This window comes from Pongo abelii, chromosome 20, assembly GCF_028885655.2.
Source record: "Pongo abelii isolate AG06213 chromosome 20, NHGRI_mPonAbe1-v2.0_pri, whole genome shotgun sequence".
Taxonomy (NCBI): domain Eukaryota; kingdom Metazoa; phylum Chordata; class Mammalia; order Primates; family Hominidae; genus Pongo; species Pongo abelii.
In genome coordinates, this window is record NC_072005.2 from 22990265 (window position 1) to 23003345 (window position 13081).

Consider the following 13081-nt stretch of genomic DNA (forward strand, 5'->3'; position numbering starts at 1 on the left):
CAGTGGCGCATCTCCCAAATAAAATCCTTTATTTTATTTTTATTTATTATTTATTTTATTCTTTGATTTTATTCTTTAATTTCATAGTACTAAACAACGTTTAGTACTCCGTTTAGTAAGACTGAAGAAAGTGCACATCCTTGACTTGTTTTAGCTCTTAGAGTAAAATCTTACAGCATTTCCCTGTTCAGTATGTTAATACCTGTGCATTTTTTGTTATATTTGACATTTATTGCCTTGAGGTGCCTTTGTCCTATACCTAAATTTTTCAGAGATTTATCATGAGGGAATGTTGAATTTTGTGAAGCTTTTATTCTCCATGTATTTAAATGCTAGAGATGTAAGAATCACAACTAATTCTACATAAATACAAAATATCTTCAGAGACCACTATGAACATCTCTATGCATGCAGACTAGAAAATTTAGAGAAAATAGACAACTCCTGGATACACACAACTTTCCAAGATCAAACCATGAAGAAACAGAAGTTTTGAACAGACCAAACATGTATAAAATGTATAGATATGAAAATCAATTAAAAAAACCTTACCAACCATAAAGAGCCCTATATCATATAAAATCACAGCCAAATTTTACCACATATAAAAAGATGATCTGGTACTAGTCTTACTGAACGTATTCCAAAATATCAAGGTGGGGTTCTGCCCTAACTCATTATATGAAACCGGTGTCATTTTGTTACCAAAATCTAGTAAAGACCCAACAAAAGAGAAAAGTAGAAACCAGTATTCCTGGTGAACCATTGTAGCAAAAATCCTTCATGAAATACAAGTAAACTGAGTTTATAAGCAAATCCAAAGGTTATTTTGGCATACAGGTGAGGTTCATTTCATGTGTGCAAAGATGTTTTGTCATATACAAGTGATTAAGTGCAATTCACCATGTAAAGATACTTAAAAGCAAAAAATTACATGATTAACACAATAGATGCAGAAAAAGCATTAATAAAATTTAATGTTAAAATATGAAAATATTCTTAACAAATGACATTGATGAAACATACCTCAAATTAATAAGAGGTATCTGTGACAAATCTTCATCCAACATCGTACTGAACAGGCAAAAGCTGGATTTATTCTTCATAAGAATAAAAATTAGACAAGAATATAGACTTTAAACAGTCTTATTCAACATAGTTCTGAAAGTTTTAGCCAGAGCAGTGCAACAAGATAAAGAAATAAAAGGCATCCAAATAGGAAAAAAGGAAGTCAAATTATCTTCACTGTTGACATAATTCTCTATGTAGAAAACTTTAAAGATTTCACCAAATGTCTGCAAGCCTAAAAAATGGCTTTAGCAAAATTTCAGGATACAAAATTAACAAACACAAATAAGTAGCATTTTTGTCCACCAATAATATTCAAACTGAGAACAAAATCAAGAACACAGTCCTACTTACAATAGCCACATACACACAAAAAGAATAGAAATACATTCAACCAAGGAAGTAAAATATTTCTACAAGAAGTGTAAAACAATGCTGAAAGAAATCAAAGACAATGCAAATAAATAAAAAAGCATTATGTACTCATGGACTTCAAAAACCAATATAATTAAAATGTCCGTGCTACCAAAAGTAGCCTACAGATTAAGTGCTATTTCTATCAAACTCTCGGTGCCATTTTTTGTAGAATTAGAAAAAGAAAACTAATTTTTTATTCTTTTTTTGAGATGGAGTTTCACTCTTGTCGCCAGGCTGGAGTGCAATGGCGTGATCTCAAGCTCACTGCAACCTCCGCCTCCCAGGTCCAAGCAATTCTCCTGCCTCAGCCTCCTGAGGAGCTGGGATTACAGGTGCCCACCACTGGGCCCTGCTAATTTTGTATTTTTAGTAGAGACAGGGTTTCACCATGTTGGTCAGGTCTGGTCTCGAACTCCTGACTTCAGGTGATCCACCCGCCGCGGCCTCCCAAAGTGCTGGGATTACAGGCATGAGCCACTGTGCCCAGCCCATTATTTCTCATATAGAAGTCTGTACGTCAACAAAAGATGCCGTAAATTTCAAGTTAACATGCTCACACATGTATTCTCCCTAGAAAGGTACTCCTGTGTTTACAGTAAAGGTGTAACAGTAAAGGTGTAATGTTACAGTAAAGGTGTAACATTTCTGATCTTTGGGCTGCTGTGTTCGTGTGAAATAAGAAGGCAGCAAGTAAAGCAGAGTCAACGATGACTTTCTAGTTTCAACAGCCACAGCTCTGAAATTTAATGTTATGTCAACTGGAAATAATGACAGTATTTCAAAACTGAAAAAAATTGATAACTTTATATTTTTAATTATAATTTATAAAAACTAGTTTCTGAATGGTTATGTTAAACAGCTTGAACATGCAGATACCTAAAAGTTTCGTCTGGATGATAGTATTAATATTTTAACAGCTTTTCATTGTGGATCAAATTTTCTTCTTTGTGTTTACTGGAAAGCAATTATTTATCTTCTACATGTAAATAAAGGAAAGGCTTTCCATAATCCTAATCATACAGATCTTCTAAAATTAGCACTATGTTTAGATTTGAATAGAATTCATAGCCCCATAAGTAATGTAAATGTTAATGTTTCTTCCTAATAAAAGTGAAATAGCAATAGAAATAAGTTGTTAAAATGAGTTTTTAAAAACTTCACGTTTTATTAAATAGCATTTGATGCCACATTATAAGTGACTAATCAGTAATTTCAGTCTATTTTATTCACTGAGAGGACTTAATGTTCTTATTCAATCAAAAAAAGTTATTATACTCTTTCTGAAACTTTCAGAAACTGTAGTCCACTCAATATATAATAAGGTACATGGATACCACAAATATTCTATATAATAGGCTCATCCTTTTAATATAAATATTCAGTATATTTCAAAAGTAAAATTGGTGGCTCTTAGAAATCATGAGAGGAAAACCATTGTTAGTATCCATTTACCAAAGTATGTTAAGCTTAGTAATGAGTACTTTTTTTTCTTTCTTTTTTTTTTTTTTTTTGATGATGGAGTCTCGCTTTGTTGCCCAGGCTGGAGTGCAGTGGCACAATCTCGGCTCACTGCAACCTCTGCCTCCTGGGCTCAAGTAATTCTCCTGCCTCAGCCTCCTGAGTAGCTGGGATTACAGGCGCCTGCCAACAAGCTTGGCTAATTTTTGTGTTTTTAAGAGAGACAGGGTTTCACCATGTTGGCCAGGCTGGTCTCGAACTCCTGACGTCAGGCTATCCACCCACCTCGGCCTCTCAAAGTGCTGGGATTACAGGCATGAGCCACTGCACTTGGCCTTAATGTATTTTAAATATATATATTTAAATAACTTTTTTTCTCTAATAAGTGAAAAAAAATATTTACAAATTTAGAGAGGTTTTACTCCAAACAGTTGTTTAGAGTCTCTTTTAAGGTATTATATTATTTTGAACATTAAAGATCAACGTACTTTATTTCTGAGTGTTGGTTCAGACTATTCATAGTATTAAATGTTTACTCACTTACATCACTAACTGAGCAAGCCATTAGAAATAAAATATGTATATGTTTTCTGAAATTTTAAGATGAACGAACACTTTTTTCTCTGGCTCAATTTCTTAAAGTTTCTGTCGTTTAAAAAAAAACAGTATTAATAGTATTTTTGATTGGCAAATCAGAGTTGTATAATTTATGGGGTACAATGTGATATTTCAATATATGCATATAATATGATTAAGTCTAGTTTAATAACATCTATCAACTTGCTTACCATTTTTTTGTGGTGATACATTTGAAATTTACTCTTAGTTATTTTGAAATACAGTACTTGGCCAGGCACCGTGCTGTGGCTGACGCCTATAATCCCAGCACTTTGGAAGACTGAGGTGGACGGGCAGATCACCTGAGGTCGGGAGTTCGAGACTCAGCCCGACCTACGTGGAGAAACCCCGTCCCTACTAAAAATACAAAATTAGCTGGGCGTGGTGTGATGGCACATGCCTGTAATTCCAGCTACTCAGGAGGCCCAGGCAGGAGAATCGTTTGAACCCGGTAGGCGGAGGTTGTGGAGAACCGAGATCACGCCATTGCACTCCAGTCGGGGCAACAAGAGCGAAAGTCCATCTCAAAAAAAAAAAAAAAAAGAAAAAAATATACAGTACTTTATAGTCGACTGTCATCATCCTGCTGTGCAATAGATCTTGAAGTCTACTTATCCTTTCTGTTTAAACCCTTGTACCCTTTGATCAACAACTTCCTATTTCCTTCCCACCACACCCAGCCTCCAGTAACCATTATTCCACTTCCTACTCTTTTGAGTTAGAATTTGTTAGATTCTACATATAAATGAGAACATGCAGTATTTGTCTTCTTGTGTCAGTCTTATTTCACCTAGCATAATGTCTTCCAAATTTATCTATATTGTTTTAAAGGACTGGATTTATCCCTTTTTATGGCTGAATAGTATTCCATTGTGTATTTATACCAATTTTTTTTTTAATTTTTTTATTTTTTGAGACGGAGTCTCACTCTGTCACCCAGGCTGGAGTGCAGTGACACAATCTCGGCTCACTGCAACCTCTGCCTCCTGGGTTCAAGCGATTCTCCTGCCTCATCATCCTAAGTAGCTGGGACTACAGGTGCCTGCCACCTTCCCTGGCTAATTTTTGTATTTTTTAGTAGAGACGAGGTTTCGCCATTTTGGCCAGGCTGATCCCGAACTCCTGACCTCAGGTGATCCACCTGCCTTGGCCTCCCAAAGTGCCCAAAGTGCTGGCATTACAGAAGTGAGCCACTGCGCCCAGCCTAACAATCATTTTTAGTAAAAATTAACACATTGAATAATTGAATAATTTTCACCGTTATATATGTGTGTAAATGTATAAAATGGTACATGAAAAAGAAATAAGCCAGAAAAAAGATGTTAATATTTGTAATAAAATGGGAAGGTAGTTAATTATTATTTGCAAATGATATCTTTGTTTACTTAGATAAAAAAGAAACTATAAGACTATGTTAACAGTCTATTCAGGTGGGTAGACAAATATCTAAGATGATCGCCAGGGTTTCCAATCTGTTGCGTACCTGCTGTGTAATCTTCTCCTTTGGTGTGTAAAGAAAATGTGACTTACTGTGGTGGAAAATCACTCATGGAATTAGGTTGCTAATGTATTGACTTTGTGTTCATCAAAAGGGAGATTATCCTGATTGGGCTAAACTTAATCAGAGGTGCTTTTAAGAGAAAGACATGGGTTGGGCGCGGTGGCTCACGCCTGTAATCCCAGCACTTAGGGAGGCCGAGATGGGTGGATCACTTGAGGTCAGGAGTTCGAGACCAGCCTGATCAACATGGTGAAACCCCATCTCTACTAAAAATACAAAAGTTAACGCCAAAATACAAAATTTATAAAATACAAAGTACAAAAATTAACAAAAGCTAACACCAGTTAGTTGGGCGTTGGTGGCACGTGCCTGTAATCCCAGCTCCTCAGGAGGCTTGAGATGGGAGAATCACTTGAACCCGGGAGGCGGAGGTTGTAGTGAGCCAAGATCGCACCACTGCACTCCAGCCTGGGCGACAGAGCGAGACTCTATCCCCAAAAAAAAAAAAAAAAGACACATCGTAGAAAAACACCCTTGCTGGCCTGGAAGTAAGTGACTTCTAGGTGGAACATGTTGTAAGCTGCTCTTGGTGGCCACATGGCAGGAAACATGTTTGTATATTGTCATCATTCCTGACTTCCATATGTTGCTTCCAATAGGGAAGATCCCATGACAGAGATAAAAAGGGAGTCTTCTTCATGCAAAAATAATCGTGTGTCATCTGGGATAGCTTAAGATAAACAGAGGAGACCACGACATGAGCAAATCAATGGGAGGAAAAGGGCAACCTGGTTGAAAGGGCTCACTGACGTGATGGAGCAACATTTACTAAGTCATAGTGAATGATCAACCTCTGGGATAGTAATAGTCAGCCAAGAAGGCTGACCTCATTTTTATTCTGATTAAATCAGCATATCTGCACCATTTTGGTGGCCCAGTGTTACACTACCCATTACAAAAATAACATGGAGACCAGTAGGTAACTCCTAGAATTGAGTTTATCATGAAAAAGCATATCTTACTATTTGTTTTCACAACTGAAAAACCTTGAAAACATAATGAATTTATTAATAATGAATTTCTGCTCATTTTAGAGGATTCTACTATGTTGTCATATAATATTAAACTTTAAATACTTTAATATTAATATGTCTTGAATGCATAAACAGTATGCAGATAGTTTTAGATTAACACGATAAAAGTAACAATTAGAAAAAAACATTTGAAATGGGATAGAATTTATCAAAATCACATCTTTTCAATGGCTTGGCATTAATTGCCGTGCTTTCTGAAATGGCTAGATTATTAACAAGTAGCAAAGACAATTTTGGCTTTGTTCAATCATTAAGTTCTTGACCATTTAAAATCTAAAATTCTGGCTAAAGGATTTAAAGACCGTATTCTTTAGTGGCTTCTTAGGGTTTCACAGGCAATACAAAAAGAATTTTGATAGACAGAAAAATGCATTCTACATATATACACAGTGCTCTTTTCTAATTTGCATTAACATTAAAAGATTGAAGATTTCAAATCTAGTCTCTCAATTTAGAGTAAGTTGATAAAAGTTGTATTTTTCAGCCAAGCAAATAATTGAATAAAATAGGTAACAATTTGTCATTAGCTGCCAAAAAATAGTATGACTAGATTCACTAAGTATCTAGCCATGCAAACGACAGCCCAATTAAATCAAGATCCTAATAGGTGCGTGTGGAAAGCATTTATGGGCAATGTGATGGCCCTCCACTCAGCACCTTCTTCTGCCCCTTTACAGAGATACAGTTTCCCGAGTGACTCCGTGAATACTAGGAACTGAGAATGCTGTATTCAGTGTTATTACCGGGAACATGATTAACAAATTTCTTTCATATTATAAAAATTTTATGAATCGGTCTGGTGTGGTGGCTCATACCTGTAATGCTAGCACTTTGGGAGTCCTAGGTGGGTGGATCACAAGGTCAAGTATGGAGACCATACTAGACAACAAGTTGAAACCCCGTCTCTACTAAAAATCCAAAAATGAGCTGGGCATGGTGACGCGTGCCTGTAGTCCCAGCTACTTGGGAAGCTGAGGCAAGAGAATCACTTGAACCCGGGAGGCAGAAGTTGCAATGAGCTGAGATCGCGCCACTTCACTCCAGCCTGGCAACAGAGTGAGACTCCGTCTCAAAAAAAAAGAATCCTACTCTGCCTCACAAAGGCTTTTAGTGAAACATTGTTTATAGTACTCAATCTGGATTCATAAAAATTTCAATATTCCAGGTAAATCAGCGGCACTTAAATGTCAATCAAATTTCATAAAACATATTTCAATGAGATAGAGTCTTTTTAGCTAAGAATTTTATTTTATTCCTAAATTTAGAGAAAAATAGAAAACCAGTACTTTGAGTCAAATAACAGTGTTTGGCATGAGAGCACCACCCAAACAAGTGCTCTTCATCATCGTCATTAACAGCAATGGCACCACATGCTCTCCTTGAGCAGGCTGGCCTGTTTCCACTGATATAAAGTGGAGACAGCATTGAAATAGTGAACGAGGGTGATATAAATGGAATATTTATATTAAATACAGTTTTTAATAAAAAGCATTTGATGTTGTACAGCTACAGATGAAATTATTAGTATGAAGCCGTAATATTTTTACTTCTATTGACAGGATAACTTGATTCACAATATTCTTATTTCAAATAATATTCCTTTTTTTGCTGTATATTTGCTAGCTTTTGGTCCAAATATTACCAGAACTCAATAGAAATCAACAAAATTCATCTTTATTTTACCACAAGCATTTTATTATTGATGCATATGCTTATTTTGCTTAAAAATCCATTAGCTTTTGATGAAAGATATATACTTTTCTTTCAGCGTGTTGTTTATTGCTGAGAAGTGGCTGTCCTGCCAGGAAACTGCTATTCTCAGCTCTGTCCACACTGACTAATAGTGAGTGGAAGTGAAGTGTAAGTAAGAACCAAATGTGTCTTCTCTGCATCTGTTTTTTCATCCATTGGCTGAAGAAAGAGAAGGATGCAGAAAGATGAAAGAAGATATGATCCCTGAAAGATCATATAGAAGTCCTCTTAATGAGAAAAAAAAATGGTTATGTGACCATAAAATAAATTATTTTGCTAAGCCTCTGAAATTTTAGTATACAACTTGCATTGCTTTCAGTCCAGTTTTGATGCTTCAGGTTATGACACAATTCCCTGGTGAATCAAAACTGAGAAAAGAATAACTTATTTATTAAGGTAAGAGATATAGGAAAGACCTATTACCTTTGACCAATATCTCCACCCCCAGCCTTTTTTTTTTTTTTTTTTTTTTTTTGAGAAAGAGTTTCATTCTTGTCACCCAGGCTGGAGTACAATGGGGCGATCTCAGCTCATGGCAACTTCTGCCTCCTGGGTTCAAGCGATTCTCCTGCCTCAGCCTGCCGAGTAGCTGAAATTACAGTCATGTGCCACCACACCCGGCTAATTTTGTATTTTTAGTAGAGACGGGGTTTCTCCATGTTGGTCAGGCTGGTCTTGAACTCCCAGCGTCAGGTGATGCACTCACTCAGCCTCCCAAAGTGCTGGGATTACAGGCTTGAGCCACTGTGCCTTTTTTTTTTTTTTTTTTTGAGACGGAGTCTCACTCTGTTGGCCAGGCTGGAGTGCAGTAGCGCAATCTTGGCTTACTGCAACCTCTACCTCCCGGGTTCAAGCGATTCTTCTGCCTCAGTCTCCCAAGTAGCTGGGATTACAGGCGCCCACCACCCCACCCAGCTAATTTTTGTATTTTTAGTAGAAACGGGGTTTCACCACGTTGGCCAGGCTGTTCTCAAACTCTTGATCTCAGGCGATCCACCTGCCTCAGCCTCCCAAATTGCTGGGATTACAGGTGAGCCACCACACCTGGCTGAGTTAGGATTTTTTTCTACTCTACCTAGAAATGAGATCATGTGGCTTTTCCGAGACGTTGTCTGCACGCACTCAGAATGGTCCAGTGTTTGACATACCAATGTAGGCTTTCCTACAATATAGCCTCTGACAAAAGTAGGCTGTCCCGAACCCCTGGTAATAGAATACCTTTATACCAAGAAGGTTGGGAAAGCACCAAAATCTGCTTGTGGCATGTGCCCAGGCAGACTTCGAGGGGTTCGTGCTGTAAGACCTAAAGTTCTTATGAAATTGTCCAAAACAAAGAAACATGTCAGCAGGGCCTATGGTGGCTCCATGTGTGCTAAATGTGTTCGTGGCAGGATCAAGCACGCTTTCCTTATCAAGGAAGAGAAAATCATTGTGAAAGTGTTGAAGGCACAAGCAGAGTCTTCTCACTCATTTTATTTAGCTTTGCAGCTAAATAAAAGTGAAATTTTTTGAGGAAAAAAACGAGATCATGTGGTATGTTTTTGTTTTCTTTTTTCTTTGTGCTGGCTCTTTTTACTTAGGCTAATGTCCTACAGGTTCATCAATATTGTTGCAGATAACAAGATTTCTTTATTTTTAAGGGCTGAATAGCATTCCATTGTGTAAATACACAAAATTTTCTTCATCCATTCACCTGTTGACACTTAGGTTGATTCTCTATCTTAGCTATTGTGAGTAACTTCCTTCCTTCTCCTTCATTTGTTTTCATATCTTTTTTCTTTCTAAAAGTATTTTAATTTAAAATACAAATTTTGACCTTTAAATGTCTTCGTTTTTCTGCCTTCTTTGATAATATTTTGGCTAATTTTAAAAATAAATTTTTTAAAAAGCTCTTGGGGCCAGGCACTGTGGCTCACGCCTGTAATCCCAGCACTTTGGGAGGCCGAGGCGGGCGGATAACAAGGTCAGGAGATAGAGACCATCCCGGCCAACATGGTGCAACCATGTCTCTACTAAAAATACAAAAAATTAGCCAAGTGTGATAGCACGCGCCTGTAGTCCCAGTTACTAGGGAGGCTGAGGCAGGAGAATCGCTTGAACCCGGGAGGCGGAGGTTGCAGTGAGCTGAGATTGCGCCACTGCACTCCAGCCTGGGTGACAGAGTGAGACTCCATCTCAAAAAAAAAAAAAAAAAAAAAAAATTTCTTGGATCAAGGTTATTACTTCATTATTAACATAATTTGAGACAAAATAGCAATAAAAATAAACATTGATTAGTGAAACAACAATTGTCTAGCCCCTGGTAATCATTTCCTCTCTCACCCAACATGAAGGCTGTATCTTTGTGTCATCTCTCCCAGTTGTGAGAAAGATGTTTCTGATTAAATTGTTTGGCATAAAATTTTGTAAAATGTTACTCTTTTGGTGTGAAAATCAAACTGCTCTATTACTAGAAAAGTTTACCCTTTGATAAGTATAATTTTACTCTATTCTATTTAAATTATTCGGAAAATCCAGACATAGAATGCACTTAAATTTTTTTGAAAATTAAAAGTGCTTAAACATTTTTTATACAAACTAAAAATAATTTTAGACTCTTAGAAAACATCTTTCAAATACTTTGTTACCTTCCTCTGACAGTAGATACTTTTTTTATATTGCTATAACACAGCTTTTCTGTCCTTTGTGGCCAACTCTGTCATTTCTATCCTATTTAGTTGTACAGTATTTATGTTTTGCATTTTACATTTTAAAAGTTGTGATTCATGCAATGTAATTTTCAAACAGTTGTCCAACCTTTTTTCATGTGAAACTCTCTGCTTAATCAGCAGTCACTTTATTTTTATTCTTCAAGGGCATTTTCACTCCCTGAAAAGCAGAGTGAAAGTTCAAGTGAGTGTGCTGAGCTGGTCCTCGCCAGTGTCAGTTCATTCACATTCACACAGGTGACCTTCTGGGGAAAGAGGGTTCACTTCAACAGCCTTATTACAGCAATGTGGAACAGATTTAATAGAGTAAAATGTAAATCACTGACTTTCAAGAAAGAAAGGTTTTTTTTTATTCTTTGTACGTGAGTATGTGGTGGTCATAAAGTTTACAATAAAGACTAAAGTTAGAGAGCACACTTCACATGAGGAATACAGTGCAGGTCCTATGCAACCTTCTTTTTGCCAAACATGCCCTTAATGCTTTTTTCAGGTAGTGTGTTGCTGTATCCATCACTTACCAGGCTCTGATGATCATTTTCTAATTTATCAATTTAAATATGCAGTCAATATCATCCAGAGTTATGTCCTTGACGTTTAACTGCTCAGACATGAAACTATTTAAATATTCTTGATAAAAGATGAGGTTTCATTTGTTTATTTTACTACAGAGCATTTGATGCCAGTAAGCTTAAGTTTCATGAAACTTGAAAACATGCTTTAGTTTTACCTTCATTTGGAAAGCCAAATTTCACCAAAAATGAATACAATAATAAACTTGAATATAAGTCATTTTGAAATTGAATTCAAATTATTAAAATATTAAAATTGATAAATGTATTTGACTATGTGTCAAATTTTTAAAAATTTTTTATCAGAGTTGGAACTTGAGAAATATGCGTGCTTTTATGACAAATCATTTTGTGATTAAAGTTTCAATTTAGCAGTTTTGACTGTTTAAAATGTGAATACTGACATATCAGAGAAGAAAATATTGATAACAAAGAATACAAAACAAAGCATGATAGTGTTGATAGCTGTGGTGAGTCCTCGGCTCTTGTCTTAGTTTAAAAAAATTTAAACAAGACAAACCACAAAGAAGATGCAGCATAATTTATTGCAAAGGAGAAAGACTATTTTAAAAGTTAGATGAAGAATACCCAGTACACCCTGAGCGAGAAGGGATTCAGGGCGGGCAGCTTACAGGAATGAGATGCAAAGACTCGAACTAGGAACACTCCATTTATGGGAATCTTACATAATTATTCATAAGGAAGTGGGAAGAGGTGTTACTGGTAAGCGTGTTCTGGGTGGTCCTCTTGGTGCACATACACAGTGGCTGTACATGCTTGTTTATATGTCACGTATCATTAGCATCTTAAATCTCAACCACGGTGTGTTTTTTACTATTTATAATAGTAATAATGAGTAAAAGATCACTTTAAGGACAGGTAAAATCAAAATGTGCATGCTCTCTACAAGGGTATTTCCCTACATGAGAGAGCTTTGCTTGAATGAGTTGAAATACGATGCAAATGCTGGGGCTTACTGGGTTGACAATATGCAGTCATCATGCGTTCACCGTGGTTGCTGCATCCCGAGGACATTATCAGTATGCCAGCGTGGTATACTGTAGTAGTTACTTTCTTGAATACCCATCCTGCCTCAATAGTACTTGTACTGATTTATTCCCAACTACTGATTCTGAGACTAAGATTTAGCTATTATGTCAACATTGTCAACAGTAGGAAAATCAAAATTTTAAAATCAAACGTATTTGAGTTTGATTTGGGTAATTAGCTGTGTGCCCAGGAAAAGTTATTTTACATTTCTGAAGCTTCAGTCTTCATTATTAATAAAAAATACTATCTCCCTCAGGGCTGTTTTAACACATGGTAGCTATAAGTATTTTTCACTGAAAGTCTTGTGTAAATATTATAGTAAATATTTAAGAATATTCATATTGCAAAGATTATGTGAGTTGGTATATTTTGTCATGTTTAATGTATTTATCCTTTCTAGAAAATGCCAAAATAAGAATTTTTTATTTTCTCTGGAATAAAAGACTAAGGGGTTTCTACATCGTGACTGTGCTAATTTTTGCATAGGATTTTGACTGTTACTGTTGAATTTAGGTTGAATTTCAGACCCACTGCTGTTTAGCTTGTGTGGTGTCTGGTTCATTTGGGGAACCAAATATATTAGACGTGAACTGTTTGGGGTAACTTGGCATAATTTCTGCTATCCTTCTGTTATTACATCTGGGGCTTTAGAAATGACTAGGATTCAAATAAGGTTGGTTTGGAATCAAGCAATAGAAAATCCCCCCAAATACTCAGGGAAATAGCTACTGAATAATGCCTTTCAGTGAGATTTATACATGAAACAGAGTTCAATGAAATTCATAAAATTATTGCAAGTTTTCTAAATTTAGAAACTGACTGCAAACAACATATTAGGCACTTGTA

General features: G+C 36.3%; 1 long non-coding RNA gene and 1 pseudogene across 1 annotated transcript in view; one reads left to right on the forward strand and one right to left on the reverse strand.

Moving 5' to 3' along the window:
• The window catches only part of LOC134760700 (uncharacterized), a 78747-nt gene that overhangs the window by 30044 nt on the left and 35622 nt on the right, over positions 1-13081 (reverse strand). Inside the window, exon 3 of the long non-coding RNA XR_010138582.1 lies at positions 10705-10776. This is a non-coding gene — a long non-coding RNA (uncharacterized LOC134760700). The remainder of the gene's footprint in view (positions 1-10704; positions 10777-13081) is intronic.
• On the forward strand, positions 8720-10064 carry LOC129051914 (large ribosomal subunit protein eL34-like; annotated as a pseudogene).